General features: G+C 41.4%; 1 long non-coding RNA gene across 1 annotated transcript; it reads left to right on the top strand.

Annotated features, from left to right (window-relative positions):
* Positions 1 to 8,193: 8,193 nt before the first annotated feature.
* On the top strand, positions 8,194 to 13,234 carry LOC115078097. The gene is made up of 2 exons (XR_003853070.1): positions 8,194 to 8,778; positions 12,703 to 13,234. It is a non-coding gene; the product is annotated as an uncharacterized LOC115078097 (long non-coding RNA).
* The last annotated feature ends 4,548 nt before the right edge of the window (positions 13,235 to 17,782 follow it).

Genomic DNA, 17,782 nt, shown 5'->3' with positions numbered 1-17,782 from the left:
TGTTTTGCTCCAGAGCAGCAGCAGGTTGTGCGGGCTGGAGGATCCTGGTGCGTGCTTCAGTGGAAGAGTACCTAATGGTGCTGTCCCAGCCTGCCCATGCCCCACCCAGACCCCAACCAGTCCCACATCCAGACTGTCCCTTTTTCTATCACCCTTTCTTCTGCAAGTACTGATACACGCATGACCCGTGGGTGTTTGAAGATCCACGCACATATCTCCCGACTTTCACATGTGCAAAGCTTTTAAAATCTGAGCTAGGCCCCACCTCTATGAACTCTTCTTTACATAAACAGGATGCCCCATATAGTTTTATTATTGTGAGAGTAAAAAATGTTTTGACTGCTCTTGAACCAAAGTCCACTCAGTCTACAGATAACCTGCTGTATGGACCCCGCCCTTGAGGAGCCATAGTGGGCTTTGGGAGATTTTAAAGGAATGCTAGAAGGTTGCAGTGTTTAAATGGTTTGGTGATGAAAGAAGAGAAATTACTGTGAAATGACCTGGACTGAATCTAGGCTGAAAGTAAGCTATTCTTTCCTCAACACACTATTTTGGGTGTATCCATTAAAATTTAACACCTGCCTTGGATCAAGTGTTAAATTTATTCATGTGAATTTTTAAAGGATTTACACATGTAAATGTAATATATTATTGTAGCAATTTTCAAAAAACATTTACCCACTTTAAGAAAACTTAGGGGCAGATTTTCCAAGGGTTACGTGTAAGATACGCGCGTAACCCCCAAAAACCTGCCCCTTCCACCCCCTGCGTGCGTTGAGTCTATCTTGCATAGGTTCGGCGGCGCACACAAGCCCCGGGACGGCCATAAGTCCCGGGGTTTTCCTGGGGGGGGTGTCGGAGGGGCGTGTTGTGGCCGGCGCGACATCGGGGAGCGTTCCGGGTTGGGGCTGCGGGCATTGTTCTGTCCCAGTGGCATTCCGGGGGCGTGGCTGCAGCCTCTGGACCATCTCCCGGGCTGGAACATGGCGCGCCGGCAGCCTGCAGGCGCGCTCAAGTTACGCCTGCCTCGGGCAGGCATAACTTGTAGAATAAAGGTAGGGGGGAAATTAGTTAGGGCTGGGGGATGGGTTAGATAGGGGAAGGGACGCAAATAGGGGAAGCGTGTGCATGTTATAAAATCGAGATTAGATTTGTTCACGCCGGGTTGCGCGAACAAACCTACTCCCGCGCGCACCTTTTAAAATCTACCCTTTATGTGCAGAATTTTAAAAAGAGGATGGGTGATAATGCGTGGGATAGGAAGGGACTGAGAATTTGTGGGAAAAGTCACATAATTAAAACATCTCTTTTAAAAATGAATGGAAATATTCAAAAGCATGAGTAAGAATTGAATATATTGCACTCAGAGACTTCTCATAGTCTCTGAGTTGGGACCATAGCTGAGCATACCTGTGCTGTATTTATAGAGGCATGCCTCCTGTGTAGACTAAATATTTTTCCAAAGCCCACTTCAAATTTCTTGATATCACAAGATAAAATGTTTATTTATTTATTATTATTATTATTATTATTATTATTATTATTATTATGAAATGTCAATGTTCATTGAGCTGGTGAATGGAAAAGTTATCTGGGAGAACTTTCCCAGATAACGTCATCTAGATAATCAGCACAACTTAAGTTTGTTTGGTTTTTTTTTGTTTGTTACCGGACTTACCCAGTTATCTTTATCCAGCCAGTGTGGAATATCAGCATCCTTCAGATAAAATTTTACCACACCCCTAAAATGCCTCCATCACCACCTCTTTTTATACTGCTAAGTTTTCTGCAGGCAGAGAGCTACCTAGACAACATTTATCTAGTCAGCAGGTGGGGAGGAGCTGGAGGGGGTTTTGTCCAGCTAATTACAAAAGTTGTCCAGACAAAGTCATTGAATATTGACATCAATTTTTTCATAAAAGCCCCCAAAATTTTAAAATACTGTCTCCTCTGATCAAACATAATTTGGCTCCTCGAACCCCACTGTACTGCCCACAGAAAAAAAAATATTTACCTTTAAAATTCTACCCTTTTTAATCCAAAGCCATTATGCAGAGTACAATGTGCAAATTAAAAAAATGAATCCACTTGTTTTTTGCTCTAAGACCCTGATGATCATTTCAACATTTGGGACCCTATCCCAAAGGATCTACAATGATGGTAAAACTCCTGCCTACTGAAAGCAGCAGAACAGAGTGGGACAGCATCAAGATATCAAGAGGTAAGTAAAGTAAATATGCAAATTTTTAAGAATAACATCTATTATTGCAGTTGTCTAATCATATATAAAGCTTCATAAATGACTGTGAAACTATAAGTTGGGCACCAGACATATTATAGTAAATATTGCATGACTATGCATTCCACAAAATATTAGCTAGAGAATAAGATGGCTGATCTTCTCCTGAAGAATTTGTAATATAATCTAACCTACTGGACAAACACACAATGAGATGTGAAAGAGATTCTGGTAAATCATTTATACTGGGGGTGCAATTAACCAAATGTTTTTTCTTGGTTTATTTTTAAGCAAAGGTGAATTTTGAGGTAGGATTTGAAAGTAGGAAGAATGTGAATAAGGAGATCCTAAGGCAAGCTGTTAGCGTGGAGAAGACATATAGGCAGAGAACATCTTGGAAACGGTGACAATGGACAAGGTGTGAAGACTTCATTGTGTGGCAATGAGAGGAAGCAGGGAGAGAGAGGCTGAGACACAGGTAAGTGCAACAAAGTAAAGCTCTTGGAAGAAAACTTTGAGCATTATGGATAAACGGGATAGAAGGGTGAGGAAAGAGATCAAACTTGACTGATGAGTCTAGTAAGGGGCGGTCTAGATTCACTGTAGTATAAAGATGGACGGGGAGACTGTAGTCTGGATGGTGTTACCAGGTTTAAGGAAGGAGCAGGACATTTGAGAGGAGCAGGAACAGAACAAATTGAAAAATTGTTAGTAATGTTTTGGAGGGAGATACTCGTGAAAATGAAGAAGTTACCAAACTACAGAATATTGTTACAATAAAAATAAAAAATGTCTCATTATTATTATTATTATGCACACAGTTCAAGGGTGCAGATTTAATTTAATTTAATTTAATTTAATTAAAATGTTATGCCACACAATCCAATGGTCTAGACAACTTACACTTCAACATACATAGTATCATGTAAAATATTAAACATAAAAACAATAAAAGTTCAGACTAATAATAAAATATTTGCTAATGCAAATTTTTTGTCTCTTGCTCTTCATTTCTCAGTTTTGGAACTAATGTATTTTCACAGGTTTGTTTCTGTGTAGTCAGAGTTGTATATGTTGTTGTTGTAGAGGATTTCCTTTTGGCCTTAGGCCTTTTTGGGAATGATGATGTGCTTCTTGCCATGAATGAGAACTCCAAGTAGCCCCTATTTTGTGATGTTGTAAATTATGACAATAATCAACACCTCTGATGTACAGGTAGTGTGGTTGCTTTGTCAGTCCTCTGTATGTGCACAGTGGAATTTTTTTATTTTTTTTTAAATGGGGCAGTGAAGAAAAACAAAGAACCATGTAACTAACGGAAAACACTTTTGTAATTTGGCCTCAAGGATTAAATGTTACTCTGAAGTTCATTTTTCAACAGTGAAGGAAGTCTGACTCTAAACAAATGAATCAGAAATATATCATCTTATTTTTGTGGAACTTTCCAGTAATTCTGAGGCATCCTAGTTAGAATATGGGAGCAGATAACTTGTTTCACCTTCGTTGGAAAAGAAATAAAATAGGCTTATGAAATCACTATATCTGTATGAGTCCCTAATGTTTGGTGTATATCTGATTTTTAGGATATCAGGAGGTCCAAGAGGATGCTGGCAAGTGAACATTTTATTTTGGAGGGGGGAGGTATTCATATATATGTTCACGTTCACTTATTAAATGGTAAAATAAAAATTGAACATAATAAATCTTTCAGCAAATCAGGATTTATAACTTATACCTTGTATGTCTCAGGAGGTATCAGATTTAACAAATTTAAACAATTAGCACCTGTATGCATGGAATAAGTTGTCTATTCGTTGTGTACATTTTGCTTTCTATTCTGTACATTTGCAGAATCCATGGACAATGAGACTAGAACTACAGTGACAGAATTATTCATTCTAGGATTTTCTGGATACCCACAGTTGAAGATTCCCCTTTTTGTTCTGTTTTTAATGATTTATCTGATTGTCCTGATGGGGAACCTCACTCTTATAACCTTGACATGCCTGGATCCTCGTCTGCACACCCCCATGTACTTTTTCCTCAGTAACTTGGCCTTTCTTGACATCTCTTACACCACGGTCACTCTCCCAAAACTGTTGGATATCATATTAAGAGATAATCAAACTATATCTCCAAATGGTTGTTTTGCACAGATGCATATTTTTATTGCTTTGGTATGTGTAGAATATGTGCTTCTTTCAGTCATGGCTTATGACCGCTATGTCGCCATATGTCATCCATTGCATTATACTGTGATTATGAATAAGAAAGTGTGTTTGCAGATGGCTATTGGGGCATGGATATTTGGGTTTCTGGAGCCTACAATACATACCACTATTATATCACATTTTTCTTATTGTGGCTCAAATAAAATTAACCATCTCTTCTGTGACCTCTCGGCACTGTTAAAGTTGTCTTGCACCAGCACTTTCACTATTGAACATATAACTTACATTTTGGGAGCATTAGTTTCTCTACCCTGCTTTCTCACAACCTTCACCTCTTATATCTACATTATCTCTACCCTCCTGAAGATCCAGTCAGCACAGGGGAGATGTAAAGCCTTTTCTACCTGTGCTTCCCACCTCATTGTTGTCATTATATTTTATTGGATCTTTACCATTACATACACAAGACCAAAATCAGTGCAGTCATTAGAACAAAATAAGATTTTTAGTTTACTCTGCAATGTTATCATCCCTATGCTTAACCCAGTCATTTACAGCCTAAGAAACAAAGATGTAAAAAATGCTTTATGGAAAGCTTTCAATAAAAAAATACCAAACTGAACACCATTTTTCTGCTTTACTCTTTCAGAATAAAAGCAATTTTGAGAGAAAGGGAAAGCTCGTTCAGGCATGTATCTTCATTAAGAGCTTAGAAGAGAATTTTCAAAGCATTTTACCCATGTAAATCAGCTGGCTGAAAATTGTGCACCTACAATGTATCTTGATCAATAGCACATGTACCTTTAAGCCTTATTGAGAGGATGCATTCCCTGTCTGCGGAAGGAGCATTGGGGAGTAAAATATTTAGTGCATATATTGCATGTTCAAACTCATGTCAAGTTTTGTCTTTCCAAACTGGGTCAAAACTTGCAGGTAAAAATTGTATGCATGGTATTTGTTCCAATATGGGGCAATATGATAACTACCACCATAGAGGTCAATTTTATTTTGGACAGGCAAAAAGTGCCTTGCCCATGTTCACCAGCTGTCTTAAAATTGCCCTCCCTCAACGTGACTAAAAGTCCGTATGATGCTCCACAACTCATGTACTTTCGGTTGCACTGTGAGAAGATGTTATTGGGTTGTCAGGGGGTGGAAGAGGAACATCTTTAGGTCTATATTTGCATTTAAAAATCCATACACATAATTTTCAAGCAAGAAATTGAGCTGCACAAAAAGCAGGTGGAAGTGTCCCTGTGCATGCTGTGTACCCCCAGCAATTTTCCAAGAGAAAGAAGGCAAATTAGCCTTTTCTGTGACATTCGGTGCAAAACCTTTGATATAAACAAAGACCAAGCATAGTTTTATAAAACAGCTCATGTAACTCCAGTGCATAACAGAATGTATTCCTTCCTCCCAACTAAGGACACCTGGAAGCTGGGCTAGTTCACGAGTCAATAACATTACCATCGACGCACTGTAGCAAGCCATCCATTTTGCAGAGTGTGCATTGTTAATCCTTACTTTTCTATGTCAAGACAAAAGAAGGGCAGTTGACATTTTTGGGCCGGGTCAGTACCATTAGGCCCTGTTCTGGGGAAGCATTGGCCAGTAGCCAGCTGGCATTTGCAACTTAGGGCCTCATTTTCCAAGCAGTTTACCGCGTGCGATAAATTCGCAAATTAGTAATTTGGTATTCAGGGGGCGGAGCATATGCAAAGCAGGAACCAGTTTATCGTGTGCGGCGAAACAGCCGCAGTGTTAGCGCGGCTGCTATCTACAACCCTCAAATTTGCGGTACGGACTGCGCTACAGGCCAGTAAAGGATTATCACAGTCCACGATCGTTCTGGACAGCCCGTTGAGAAGAGAGAGAGAGAGAGAGAGAGAGAGAGAGAGAGAGAGAGAGAGAGAGAGAGAGAGAGAGAGAGAGAGAGAGAGAGAGAGAGAGAGAGAGACTTACTATAGTGCCTATGCCCTAGACAGGTATTTTAATCCCTATGGGAGGGCCACCTACTAACTCGGGGTGGGGATTAGGTATGAGCGTCGGGGGTTGGGGGCCACTTTCGCATTCCACATGAGACCTATGGAAAGAACAGTGGTCTCTAGTGAAGATTTGCTGGCCGTCGGAGTGAGGAAACTCACTCCAAGAGGAGATTTGGGCTACGTTCTCTCCACCTAGCTTGATGGACACTCTACCTGGGCAACAACAAGCTAGGTGGAGAGAACGTAGCCCAAATCTCTTCTTGGAGTGAGTTTCCTCACTCCGACGGCCAGCAAATCTTCACTAGAGACCACTGTTCTTTCCGTAGGTCTCATGTGGAATGCGAAAGTGGCCCCCAACCCCTGACGCTCATACCTAATCCCCACCCCGAGTTAGTAGGTGGCCCTCCCATAGGGATTAAAATACCTGTCTAGGGCATAGGCACTATAGTAAGGTTCTCTCTCTCTCTCTCTCTCTCTCTCTCTCTCTCTCTCTCTCTCTCTCTCTCTCTCTCTCTCTCTCTCTCTCTCTCTCTCTCTCTCTCCTGAAACGGGCTGTCCGGAACGATCGTGAATTGCAAAAACATCGCCGCACACGATGTTTCCCCACTGCACGAAAGAAGCCTCATTTGCATTGGTAACACCCCCTAATGCGTTATTGGAAAATGAGGCCCTTAGTCTGCTCCAAAGGAGCAGGTAAGTTAACAAACAAAAAAATAGGGTAGATAGGTAAGGATTAGGGGATGGGGAGGAGAGGGGAAAAGGTAAGGAGGGTAGGGTTATGGTTAGGGAACCAGGAAAAATGAAATCACTTCACCGCATGTAAAATAAAAAAATACAATCCCCCCCCCTGAGTACGAGAGTTGTGGACAAACTGCACATGCGCAAACAGATGTCAAAATCAGGCACGCATGAATATCAAATTTTATAACATGTGACATGTGCATGTTAAAAAATTGGTGCATCCACGTGCGTGCGCCGGGATCCAAATGATTAAGGACACGCATGCGCAAGTTTTAAAATCTACCCATTTTTGACTAAATCTAGCTAAATAGAACATAAGAACATAAGAGCATGCCAAACTGGGTCAGACCCAAGGTCCATCACGCCCAGCATCCTGTTTCCTACAGTGGCCAATCCAGTCCATAAAAACCTGGCAAGTACCCAAAAACTAAGTCTATTCCATGTAACCATTGCTAATGGCAGTGGCTATTCTCTAAGTGAACTTAATAGCAGGTAATGGACTTCTCCTCCAAGAACTTATCCAATCCTTTTTTAAACACAGCTATACTAACTGCACTAACCACATCCTCTGACAACAAATTCCAGAGTTTAATTGTGCGTTGAGTAAAAAAGAACTTTCTCCGATTAGTTTTAAATGTGCCCCATGCTAACTTCATGGAGTGCCCCCTAGTCTTTCTATTATCTGAAAGAGTAAATAACCGATTAACATCTACCCGTTCTAGACCTCTCATGATTTTAAACACCTCTATCATATCCCCCCTCAGTCGTCTCTTCTCCAAGCTGAAAAGTCCTAACCTCTTTAGTCTTTCCTCATAGGGGAGTTGTTCCATTCCCCTTATCATTTTGGTAGCCCTTCTCTGTACCTTCTCCATCGCAATTATATCTTTTTTGAGATGCGGCAACCAGAATTGTACACAGTATTCAAGGTGCGGTCTCACCATGGAGCGATACAGAGGCATTATGACATTTTCCGTTTTATTCACCATTCCCTTTCTAATAATTCCCAACATTCTGTTTGCTTTTTTGACTTCCACAGCACACTGAACCGACAATTTCAATGTGTTATCCACTATGACGCCTAGATCTCTTTCTTATGTGGTAGCACCTAATATGGAACCCAACATTGGCCTGGATTCACTAATGTGTAAGAATACCCAGCGCTGAATTACACCTAGTGGATTGATAGCACTATGAAGCACTATGATAACTAAACTTACCAGAGAATTAGCCAGCACAGATGACATAATTCCTAGGAAAATGAAACTAACTTGTTCTTATTCTCTACTTCTGGTAACAAGAGGCCTCCACAGTAAGAGCACGCACACATGCTAAAATGTACTGATTCTGGAGGCACTGCTGGGATCCATGGGACAGACTTCGCGACCCTGTCCTGTGGGTCCCTGGTTTCAGTGGGAGGGCTGAGGCTCCCCACAGCTGCCGACAATAGACCAGCATACACTCAGGGTGAGGTTTTTGCCAGTCAGCAGCACCCGGGGAGTGCAAAGCAGGGTCGTATGACAGAACTCCGACGGCTGCCAGTTCACTGGATTCGTGGTAAAGAGCCCGAAGGTCAGTTTGTTTTTGCTTCATTCTTCACAAACACAAGACGCTGGTTTGTGAGTTTGAGCTTCTCAATTGTTTGGTATGTATGAGACTGGATTTTTAAGTTTTAAAGTGTTGATTTGATTTGATGTTCCAATTTTGCCTGAGTTTGTCTTCTCTCATTCGCTGCTGCTCTGCTTAGTCTGTGCAGCGTGGCTAGTTTAATTGCATTCCTTGCTTAGCTTTGTTTACTTTTTGTATTTCCCTAGTTGTAAAGTTCTGCTGGTTTCAAATTACATTGCACTAGGAAGCTATAAAAACTCTTCAACTTGTTCCTCCCTTCTCGCTGCATTTGCAATTACTTCTGTTCATTCTGTCTGTGTCTGCTATGAGTGTTCAAAGCTGTTTGATTAAATGCTGTAGTTCTGGAAACTTACCTCGTCAATTGCTTTGTGGATCTCGCTTTAATTGCTAATTCTCCAAGCCTGCTCTGATTCCCTGAGCTCAGTTTATTTGTTCTCAGAAGCGGGAAAAACCTTCCTTTTCACCCCCCCTTCCTTCACATTCCTGTACCAAGCTGTGCGCAGGTACCAGTCTCTGCTCTGCTTGCCTGGTGCAAATTCCTGTACCAGCCAGAGAGCTACATAGCCCCCCCCCCTTGCTTTCTGGGATTCTTGTGTCTCCTCCCAGTGCTTGTTGGGAAATTGAGTTTTGCTTATCCCCCTTTCCCCCCTCCTTCTCTTTTGCTTGAGCTTTTGGGTTTTGTAATTTTCCAGTGGTGTGCATTGACACGCCCCGCCCCCCCCCCCCCCCCCTGGGCATTCCTTTTTTCTCACGTCAGTGCCTGCTCATACCTGGTTCTCGGGACGTTTGTGGTTTTCTTTGTCCCCAGGCACTTTGGGCATAGCCACCACCCTCCCCCTGTGCATATTCTTTTTTTTTCTCTCTACGAGCTTCTCTTGTTGCCTGTTTTACAATCTGCTTGTGCCGCTGTCTGTTTTCTTTCACTGTTAAATCCTTTGCCATGGACAGACTGCCGTCACCTCACCCCCCTCCCTACAGCTTCCCTTTGTTCTCTGTTAAGCTTCGCCACATGTTACACTGTTTGTTTTAGAAATCACTTTTGCCTCAGGCTGAATGTCAGTATTCTCGAATTTCATGCTGTGCTGCTGAGGATTTGAGTCGTTACTTTCTTGCCCGCTTCAGGAACAACTTGCTTACATGCCTCTTGCCGATGTTTGAAAAAAGTTTGCCTGCTGTCTTTCCTTTGATTCGGTGCTGCTGTTAGAGATCTGTTTTATTTCTGCCCCCACATTGTCTTTCAGTTCTAGTGTGAATCTCTGAGCTGAACCTGCTGAACTGTTCTTTGCTTCCTTCCCCCACTCTTGGGGTTTCTTTGTTCAGAGCTAAAGGAGAGATAGGGGAGAGCGCGGGAGAGTTAAAGGTAGCCCCCACCTTTCTGAGTTAGTGTATCCTCTGTACCAGTGGCTACGTACAAGCATTGCATTCTGGGCTTTGCAGTACTCTTATTCGTTTTTGTGTCTCCTCCCGCCCCCTCCTTGCTACCGTCTTCTCATTCCCTGCTTTGCTTTCTGCTTGTGTCTTTGTCTATTTTACACTGGTTTTATTCAGTTGTTCGCTTTAACTGTTTAATCATTGGCAGTGGACTTTTCTTTGCATTTCTTTGTCCGGCAGTGTTCTGTCTCTCTGCAGCTTGATTTGCTTTTCTCTTTATGACACGTTTTGTAACAACTGACCAGTCCATATTTTGTTTTTCCTTTCATTCACTTGTTAATTTAACTGTCCAGCCTTTGCTGAGGACTTTTTTTTTTCTTTCCCTTTCTCTGCTTCCCCATTTATTGCAGCTGTTAACGTTTATGGCTTGCCAGCACACAGAAAAAGTAAGCAGGGGGAGCATCAGCCCCTCCTCCTGCTAGTGTTCACTGCTTGAGGTTTCTGAAAGGGTGCTGCTGCTTAAATTCCTGTACCAGGCGGAGAGCAGGCACCATCAGCCTGCTTAGCTTAGCTCCTATTAGACCCCTCTCTTCCTGCAGTGTTAAGCTGTGAACTGAGAGCCCCAGGTACTGGCATTGCCTCCTGGGATTGGTTGTTATTCTCTTGTGTCTGGGATTGGTAGTCATTTTCTTGTGTCTCCTCCCACCCCCTTGCCCCCTTCCCCGGTGTTTGGTGGGAAGTGAAGTTTTGCTTAAAGATTCCTTGCTCCTTATGTTAGTGCCTCTCGGTGCCTGTCTGTCTTGGCTCAGGCTGAGTCCTCTGGAGGCTGACGTCACGTCACCTCCTCCCTTAGCAATTCCCTTTGTTCCTGTGCTCACTGCTCATTGCTATCTGCATGCATTGCTCTGGCCAGTGCTCTGTCTTTCCAAATAAAAAAAAAAACAAAACCCTGCACCTTGTGAGCTCTCTCCCTCTCTCTTTCTGTTTAAAGTTGTTTGGTTTTTCTTTAACAAACGCACATTCACGGACATTTGTCCTCTGTCCTGTGCCATCCTTTCCCTTGCTGCTTGTGTTATTCCAAGCTCTGTGATTAAAGGTTATTTTCATTTAATCTTTAGTTTCATTAACCCTGTTTAATTGATTCCCTTTCATTTGCATTTGCACATAGTGCATTTGCCCTCTCGACACATGTTTTATACAGAACCTGCCAGCACGGCTGGTCTTGTTTTTTTTTTTTATAAAACAAAACTAACAAATAGAGGTGGCATCAGAGATCCTCTATTCAATTCTCCCCCTCCCGTTTTACTCGTGCTGGTTGATGGGAATTGAAGTCTTCACTTGGCATTCCTTCCTGTTGAGTTCAGTACCTGCCTGTGCTGGCTTACGTCACCAAGCCTTACTGTGTGAATTCTCCACTCCCCCCCCCCCCCCCCCCCCCCCCCCTTTTTTCTTTGCCTGCTGTGCTAATTCCCCAGCATTTACAAGTGCTTACATTTTATGGCAGGGTTCCTGTTCTGTCCATTTAAAGTTCCCTTCATTCCTGTCAGGTTTGATTTTTCCTTAGTAGAGGACATTGGGTGGGCTTTCCCGGTCTGGGCATCAGCCCCTCCTTCTCCTAACCAGGTTTACTGCTTTTCAGACAGCCTGAAGGAAATATGTCTGTTCTTTGCTGTCTCCATAGACAGGATATTTACTGTTTTTAGGTTTACTTAAAATTCTTACCTTCCATTTGACTCAGGACAAACAAACAGAGAGAGACCCCATTTTCATGTATTGATCAGATTAGTTTACGAACAGAACTTTGGATATTTAGTTTAACAATGGATTGGTAGGGCATTACAAGATTTTAGGACAAATCTTAGTTCTTGGGTCATTGAGACAAAGTTATTTAGCAGCAGAGATTTGGTCATCGTACTTATGTATAAGTTACATGTTCTAATTAATGATGTTTCCTCATTTCACAGAGGTGAAGGTCTTCCCCAGAATTGCGAGAGTTATCTCAGTAACAAAGATTTTGTTGCAGGACTGTCTTCCAGAAGAAAAAAAAAAGAGTGGAACCTGAGTATTAATGAGCACAGCTCCCCCTAGAGGTGCAGCCATATAAAAGAACCAAAAGTAGCTTTATGACTGCAATTTTCTGAATTCATATCAGGATGTTTAGTTTCAATTGAGCTGTAATTTCTCTAACCTGTATGTTTTCAGATTTTATATTTCACCAGGTCAATAGCAGTTGGAACGTTTGAAGATTGCTGAAGATTGCATTTTCTCCTTTTTCCCAGTTTTTCATTTTCAACAGATCTCTTTTTGCTTTTTCTTTTGTTTTTATTCTAGATCGATCTAGACATTATCTCAGTACTTTTTCACATTGGCCTACTTTTATTTTTGATCAGGGGTTTGAGCTCATCAGAAGTAAACCATGTGTTTCTTGTTGTTTGTTTTATGTGTCATGTGTCCTTGCACCTGACAAATGAATGACGTTGTGTGCCAAAGTTTAATGTTCTCTGTGATGCGAAGTCTGTGGTGGACTCTTCTCCCTAATTAATCTGAATTTGTTTTGCCCTTATGGTAGATTCTGATCAAGTAACCTACCTAGTGTTGAACTGAACGGCTGTGATTCCTGTCCCTGATGTGCATTAAGCTGAAAGACCTGTTTTCCCTACCTGCATCATTGAATTCAAAGATTATCCTGACTTGGACTGTGACCTGTTTTCAAAGAACTCCAATTTATAGCTTTCATCTAACATCTTTTGATTTTCTTGTGTATTCATTGTTTTGTGTCTTGCTCAGATGCTGTTTGGACCTATTTGCAAATGCCATTATTTGGACAGAATTAATGTTGTTTCTCCAAGTTTTGTAGTATTTTCCAGTCTAACTCCAACCTCTTATATCCTTATATGATTATGTAATATGCCCCAGTATGGCAAATATTTTCTAGAATCCCTTATCCTTGGACAAAATTCTGTATGCTATTGGGCCTACAGATGCTTTGTCACATGACTGCACTTGCCTAAAGTTTCAACAGCCCCTTTTCTTTACCTTTGATACCTGGATGTGTATTTTTGCTGTCTTATCATCTTCATTACTATCAGTTTGCTTTTGTATTTCCAGTTTGGTATCGACTTTTTGCAGTAACATGTTTATCCTTTTTTGTGTGTTGTCCCTTTGGAGTGGCATACTCCCTATATGCACCACTGACCCAAATTGTGATGTTTGCATTTCAGTCACTATAGATGGTACGACTAAAACTTCCACCCTGCTATACAAATCCCATTATGAATGTGAAGGGACAGTTACATATTTTTCCCATAATTCCACATGATACAGTGTATGTACCGACAACCATTACCTGTTTTGACCCTACTGAAGCCCCCGCCCAACAATGGATACAAGTCCACAAAGGAGACACTCCTCAGGGTCTAGTTATGACATCTGCCCTTTGACTCCCTACCGAAAGGCCGGTTTCCCTCATTTTTAAGTATGTCCCCTGCCCGCATTCTGGGATGTGACCTATAGATGTGGTAATGATTTGGCTTGGCCATACACACCCTTATTCTTAAATTATCTGGTTTTTCTCTGGATCTCCCTTTTCTTATGTGCATATATGTTTCTGCTACATCAGCGTATGTTAAATCCATGCTGATCTATTTGCTGTAAGCTATTTCTAGCATTCTTCCACTCGTCTTACTGTTGGTACCTCTGCACCTCTTTGACTTATTCTTTCTTCTGCAGCCTGTACCTATAGTAATTACTTTGCTGGCCTTTCATATTCCAATATCCTATTCCCTTTATACTCTGATTTCTCTGTAACCTTTTTGAACATTTCTTCCTATAACACTTCCTCTCAGATTTTACCTAGAGTCTGTTTAAACCCACTCACAAATATTTTCTGGTAGTTTTGTGGCCTTTGTGCTTATTCTGAGATTGATCTCCTTGTAGAAATTTACCCATTCTAACTGAGGCTTACTTTCACAGGGATGTGCAACTGTTCCTATTCCTACCTATGACCAGAACGTGCCTTATGTTTTTGTTTATTGTTTTTTTCTTCTCCTCCTTGCCCATTCCAATGGATTACCTCTTAATACTATCTCTGTACCTTTTAAGAATGATGTCCAACTGCTCTGCAAGGTTATCCCCCCTGATTGCTATATTTGTGACACCCATGTGCAAAAGCACCAATCCTATCTCATATAAAGCGCAGTGGATATTGGCCCACTCCATTGTTGCAACACACTGCATCCATAGACCTTACACAGTATTACACACTATAGCTATAGGCAATTCCTCTTGTTTGTCTCAATCTTTTCTCAACTATACCATGCAAGCTCAAATGGTAAATTCTTATTGGCTCAGTATTGTAACCTATCAGAATGGCTCTTGGGGGTTACAGAACTCCAATTTACATGTTAAATCATATTATAAGATTGCAAGCTGTTGTTGAAATAATTACTAATGAAAATGATAAAGCACTGAGAATATTAGTCACTCAGCAAAAGGGTTTCCGGAATGCCATTTACCAGACTCGTCTAGCATTAGATTACATACTAGCTGCAGAAGGAGGGTTATGTGGTAAATTTAACCTCAGTAACTGTTGTCTTCAAATAGACGACAAGGGTGAAGTAATTGAAGAAATCACCCGCAACATGATGTCAATTGCACATGTACCAGTGCAAACCTGGAAAGGACTTGATGTCAGTGATCCATTCGGATCCCTTGGCTCATGGTTTTCTAGTTTAGGTTCAGGATTCAAAATTCTAATTGGCTCCATGTGTACGATTGCCTTACTTGGGCTTGTAGTCTGCCTCTGCTTACCATGCCTCTGTATCTGCCTACGAAGATGCCGCGATCAAGTCTCTGAAATGCTGATAACACAGACCAGCACACGGCTCATGCTCAATCAAGCCGAAACCTTGAACCTGATGCTCCTGGATTCTAATGATGACACTGAACTATTCCCCACCACCTGTAATGACTATGTGTGAAAAATGAGCATATTGGTACCAAGACGGGTAAAGTCTCTTGTCAGTAAGGATTAGCCTTAACTAGGCGGGACAACCTAAGACAGGCGATATGCGATGCAGATAGGTGTGAAGGGTTCCTAGCTGTCACCCTTCAAAGGGGGGATGTAAGAATACCCAGTGCTGAATTACACCTATGTAGATTGATAGCACTATGAAGCACTATGATAACTAAACTTACCAGATAATTAGCCAGCACAGATGACATAATTCCTAGGAAAACGAAACTAACTTGTTCTTATTCTCCACTTCTGGTAACAAGAGGCCTCCACAGTAAGAGCACGCACACATGCTAAAATGTACTGATTGGCTATAAGGTAAATGGGTTGGCTTTTGCACACATTCTGTGATTGGCTAATGGAATCCCTTATATCGTCGAACACGCTCGTCAGATCTTCGAGCAGTAAGCTTTGAATTGTTTTACCACTTGTTTTGTGTTGCTTCTGCTCCTGGAGAAATTATGGTTTTCTCCATAAATAAAACCTCCTGCTTTTATGACCTATTTAGAACTGGTATTTATTGGGTTAATCAGCAAGAGGGTTGCGGCCTTTTTAACAAATGCCACAAGGCTTAGTGAATCCCAGCACTAACGGGGGGCAGAGGGGCAAAGCGGAGGGTGGTCCTGCGCTAGCAAGCAGCCATCACACCGCTTCGGTGCAATGGCTGCCGGCCATGCGCCAAATAACTACACCATAAAAGCTGTCGGTGCCATCTTCACAGTCGGACCCGATGACGCCCCGACTCCTTCTCTCCCGGGGCTGACTCCGCCCTGATGTAGCTAGTGCAGGCCTAAGCTAAGCTTTCTAGCTATCTCACAATTACGCTGGTAGCACAAGCGCGCGATAGCCTTAGAAAATAAGGCCCATTGTATAACTATAGCATAGATTATTTTTCCCTATATGCATCACCTTATTCACATTAAATTTCATCTGCCATTTCGATGCCTAATTTTCCAGTCTCACAAGGTCTTCCTGCAATTTATCATAATCTGCTTGTGATTTAACTACTCTGAACAATTTTGTGTCATCTGCAAATTTGATTACCTCACTCATCCTATATCTTTCCAGATTATTTATAAATATATTGAAAAGTAAGGGTCCCAATACAGATCCCTGAGGCACTCCCCTGCCCACTCCCTTCCACTGAGAACATTGTCCATTTAATCCTGCTCTCTGCTTCCTGTCTTTTAGCCAGTTTGCAATTCACAAAAGCACATCATCACTTATCCCATGACTTTTGACTTTTCCTAGAAGCCTCTCATGAGGAACTTTGTCAAACACCTTCTGAAAATCACTAGATTAATTTACTCATAAAGTGGCCCACTCCACGGGCATCTCCAGGGTCAGAGAAGGATTTAGCTAGCTAAGTTAAATTGGCTAATCTTGAATGCAGATATTGCAAATTTAAATCTAGTCAGCTAAATTTCAGATTAATTTTCAGTTACTTTAGAAAGCTAGGTTGTGACTGAAAATGACTCAACCATCTGACCAAGTCAAGTCTTAAGCCTCCTTTGGAATAATTACCCCAGGCTATTTAATAGGACACTATGTTGTGCAATCCATCATGGAGAAGCAGCACATTTCACCCAAAAAAGTTATAAAGGTTATAAAAAGTTAATTCTGTAAAAATGCTATGAGGAACTACAGGAACACACAAAACAACAAAAATATTATTTTGGAGGTCAATTTTGAAATGGATCTATCCAGCTAACTAACATTCAGTACTAGTGCCTAATGCACTAGTATAATGTTCAATGGTTGATTGTTATTGTTCAATGTTCAATGTTCTATGTAAAAAAACCCAGGTCTAACCTCCCAGACCAGGGCAACCTTTTTGTTACTTGTAAACCGGATTGATTTGTATTGCATACAGGAATTCCAAAATATAAAAAAAAAATTAAAAAAAAAAATAATAATAATGCACGTATTTAGTATTTTCTAAGCCATGATAATGTAGCAACTTGTGTTAAATACAGTATTCTGCATTTTACATGCAGTAAATCTGTATTATGTTATACATTGGGCAATGCTTGCAGGAGTATTGCCAATAGCATAGAAAAACCTAGGCACAACTTGAAAAAATATGCATGAACTGTATTAAATGCAATTATATGCAATGTAGCACATGAATACTAAAATGAAGCAATGCCACAAATCTTGCTGTTCCTTTGAAAGTTAATTACACCTCTTGAAAGCATCAGATGGCTAATGAGCTTGTGGTCACCCCAGGCTGCAATATTAAAGGGGCAGTAAGTCTCAAGAGATTTGCTCTCTCTCACTCCAGAAATTGAAGCTCCCGAATGCTGAGATATACATTCTGCTTGTTCCTTGCCTCCTCAGAACTTCACCTTGTCAAGCTCCAAGGAAACCCTGCCCCTTAGCTCTGAACTGTACCACCTATCTAATTTAAAAAAAAAAAAACCCTCTCACTGTGGTGGCACCTTGCCCTTCCATCCCCTCGAACTCCTTCATACCATGGTGGCTGCAGATCCCCAGCTGTAGCTGTATTGCCAGCACCAAAATTCAAAATGGTACTGGATGACACAAGTTACCCTTGTGTCATCCAGTACCAGTAAATGTGAAAGAAGGGTTCCCTCTTTTTCTCAGACTGTAATTTGCATTTGCTGAGCCTCTA

This window comes from Rhinatrema bivittatum, chromosome 16 (genome assembly GCF_901001135.1).
Source record: "Rhinatrema bivittatum chromosome 16, aRhiBiv1.1, whole genome shotgun sequence".
Taxonomy (NCBI): domain Eukaryota; kingdom Metazoa; phylum Chordata; class Amphibia; order Gymnophiona; family Rhinatrematidae; genus Rhinatrema; species Rhinatrema bivittatum.
Note: the sequence above shows the minus strand (reverse complement) of the source record. Positions and strands in the feature narration are given on the sequence as shown.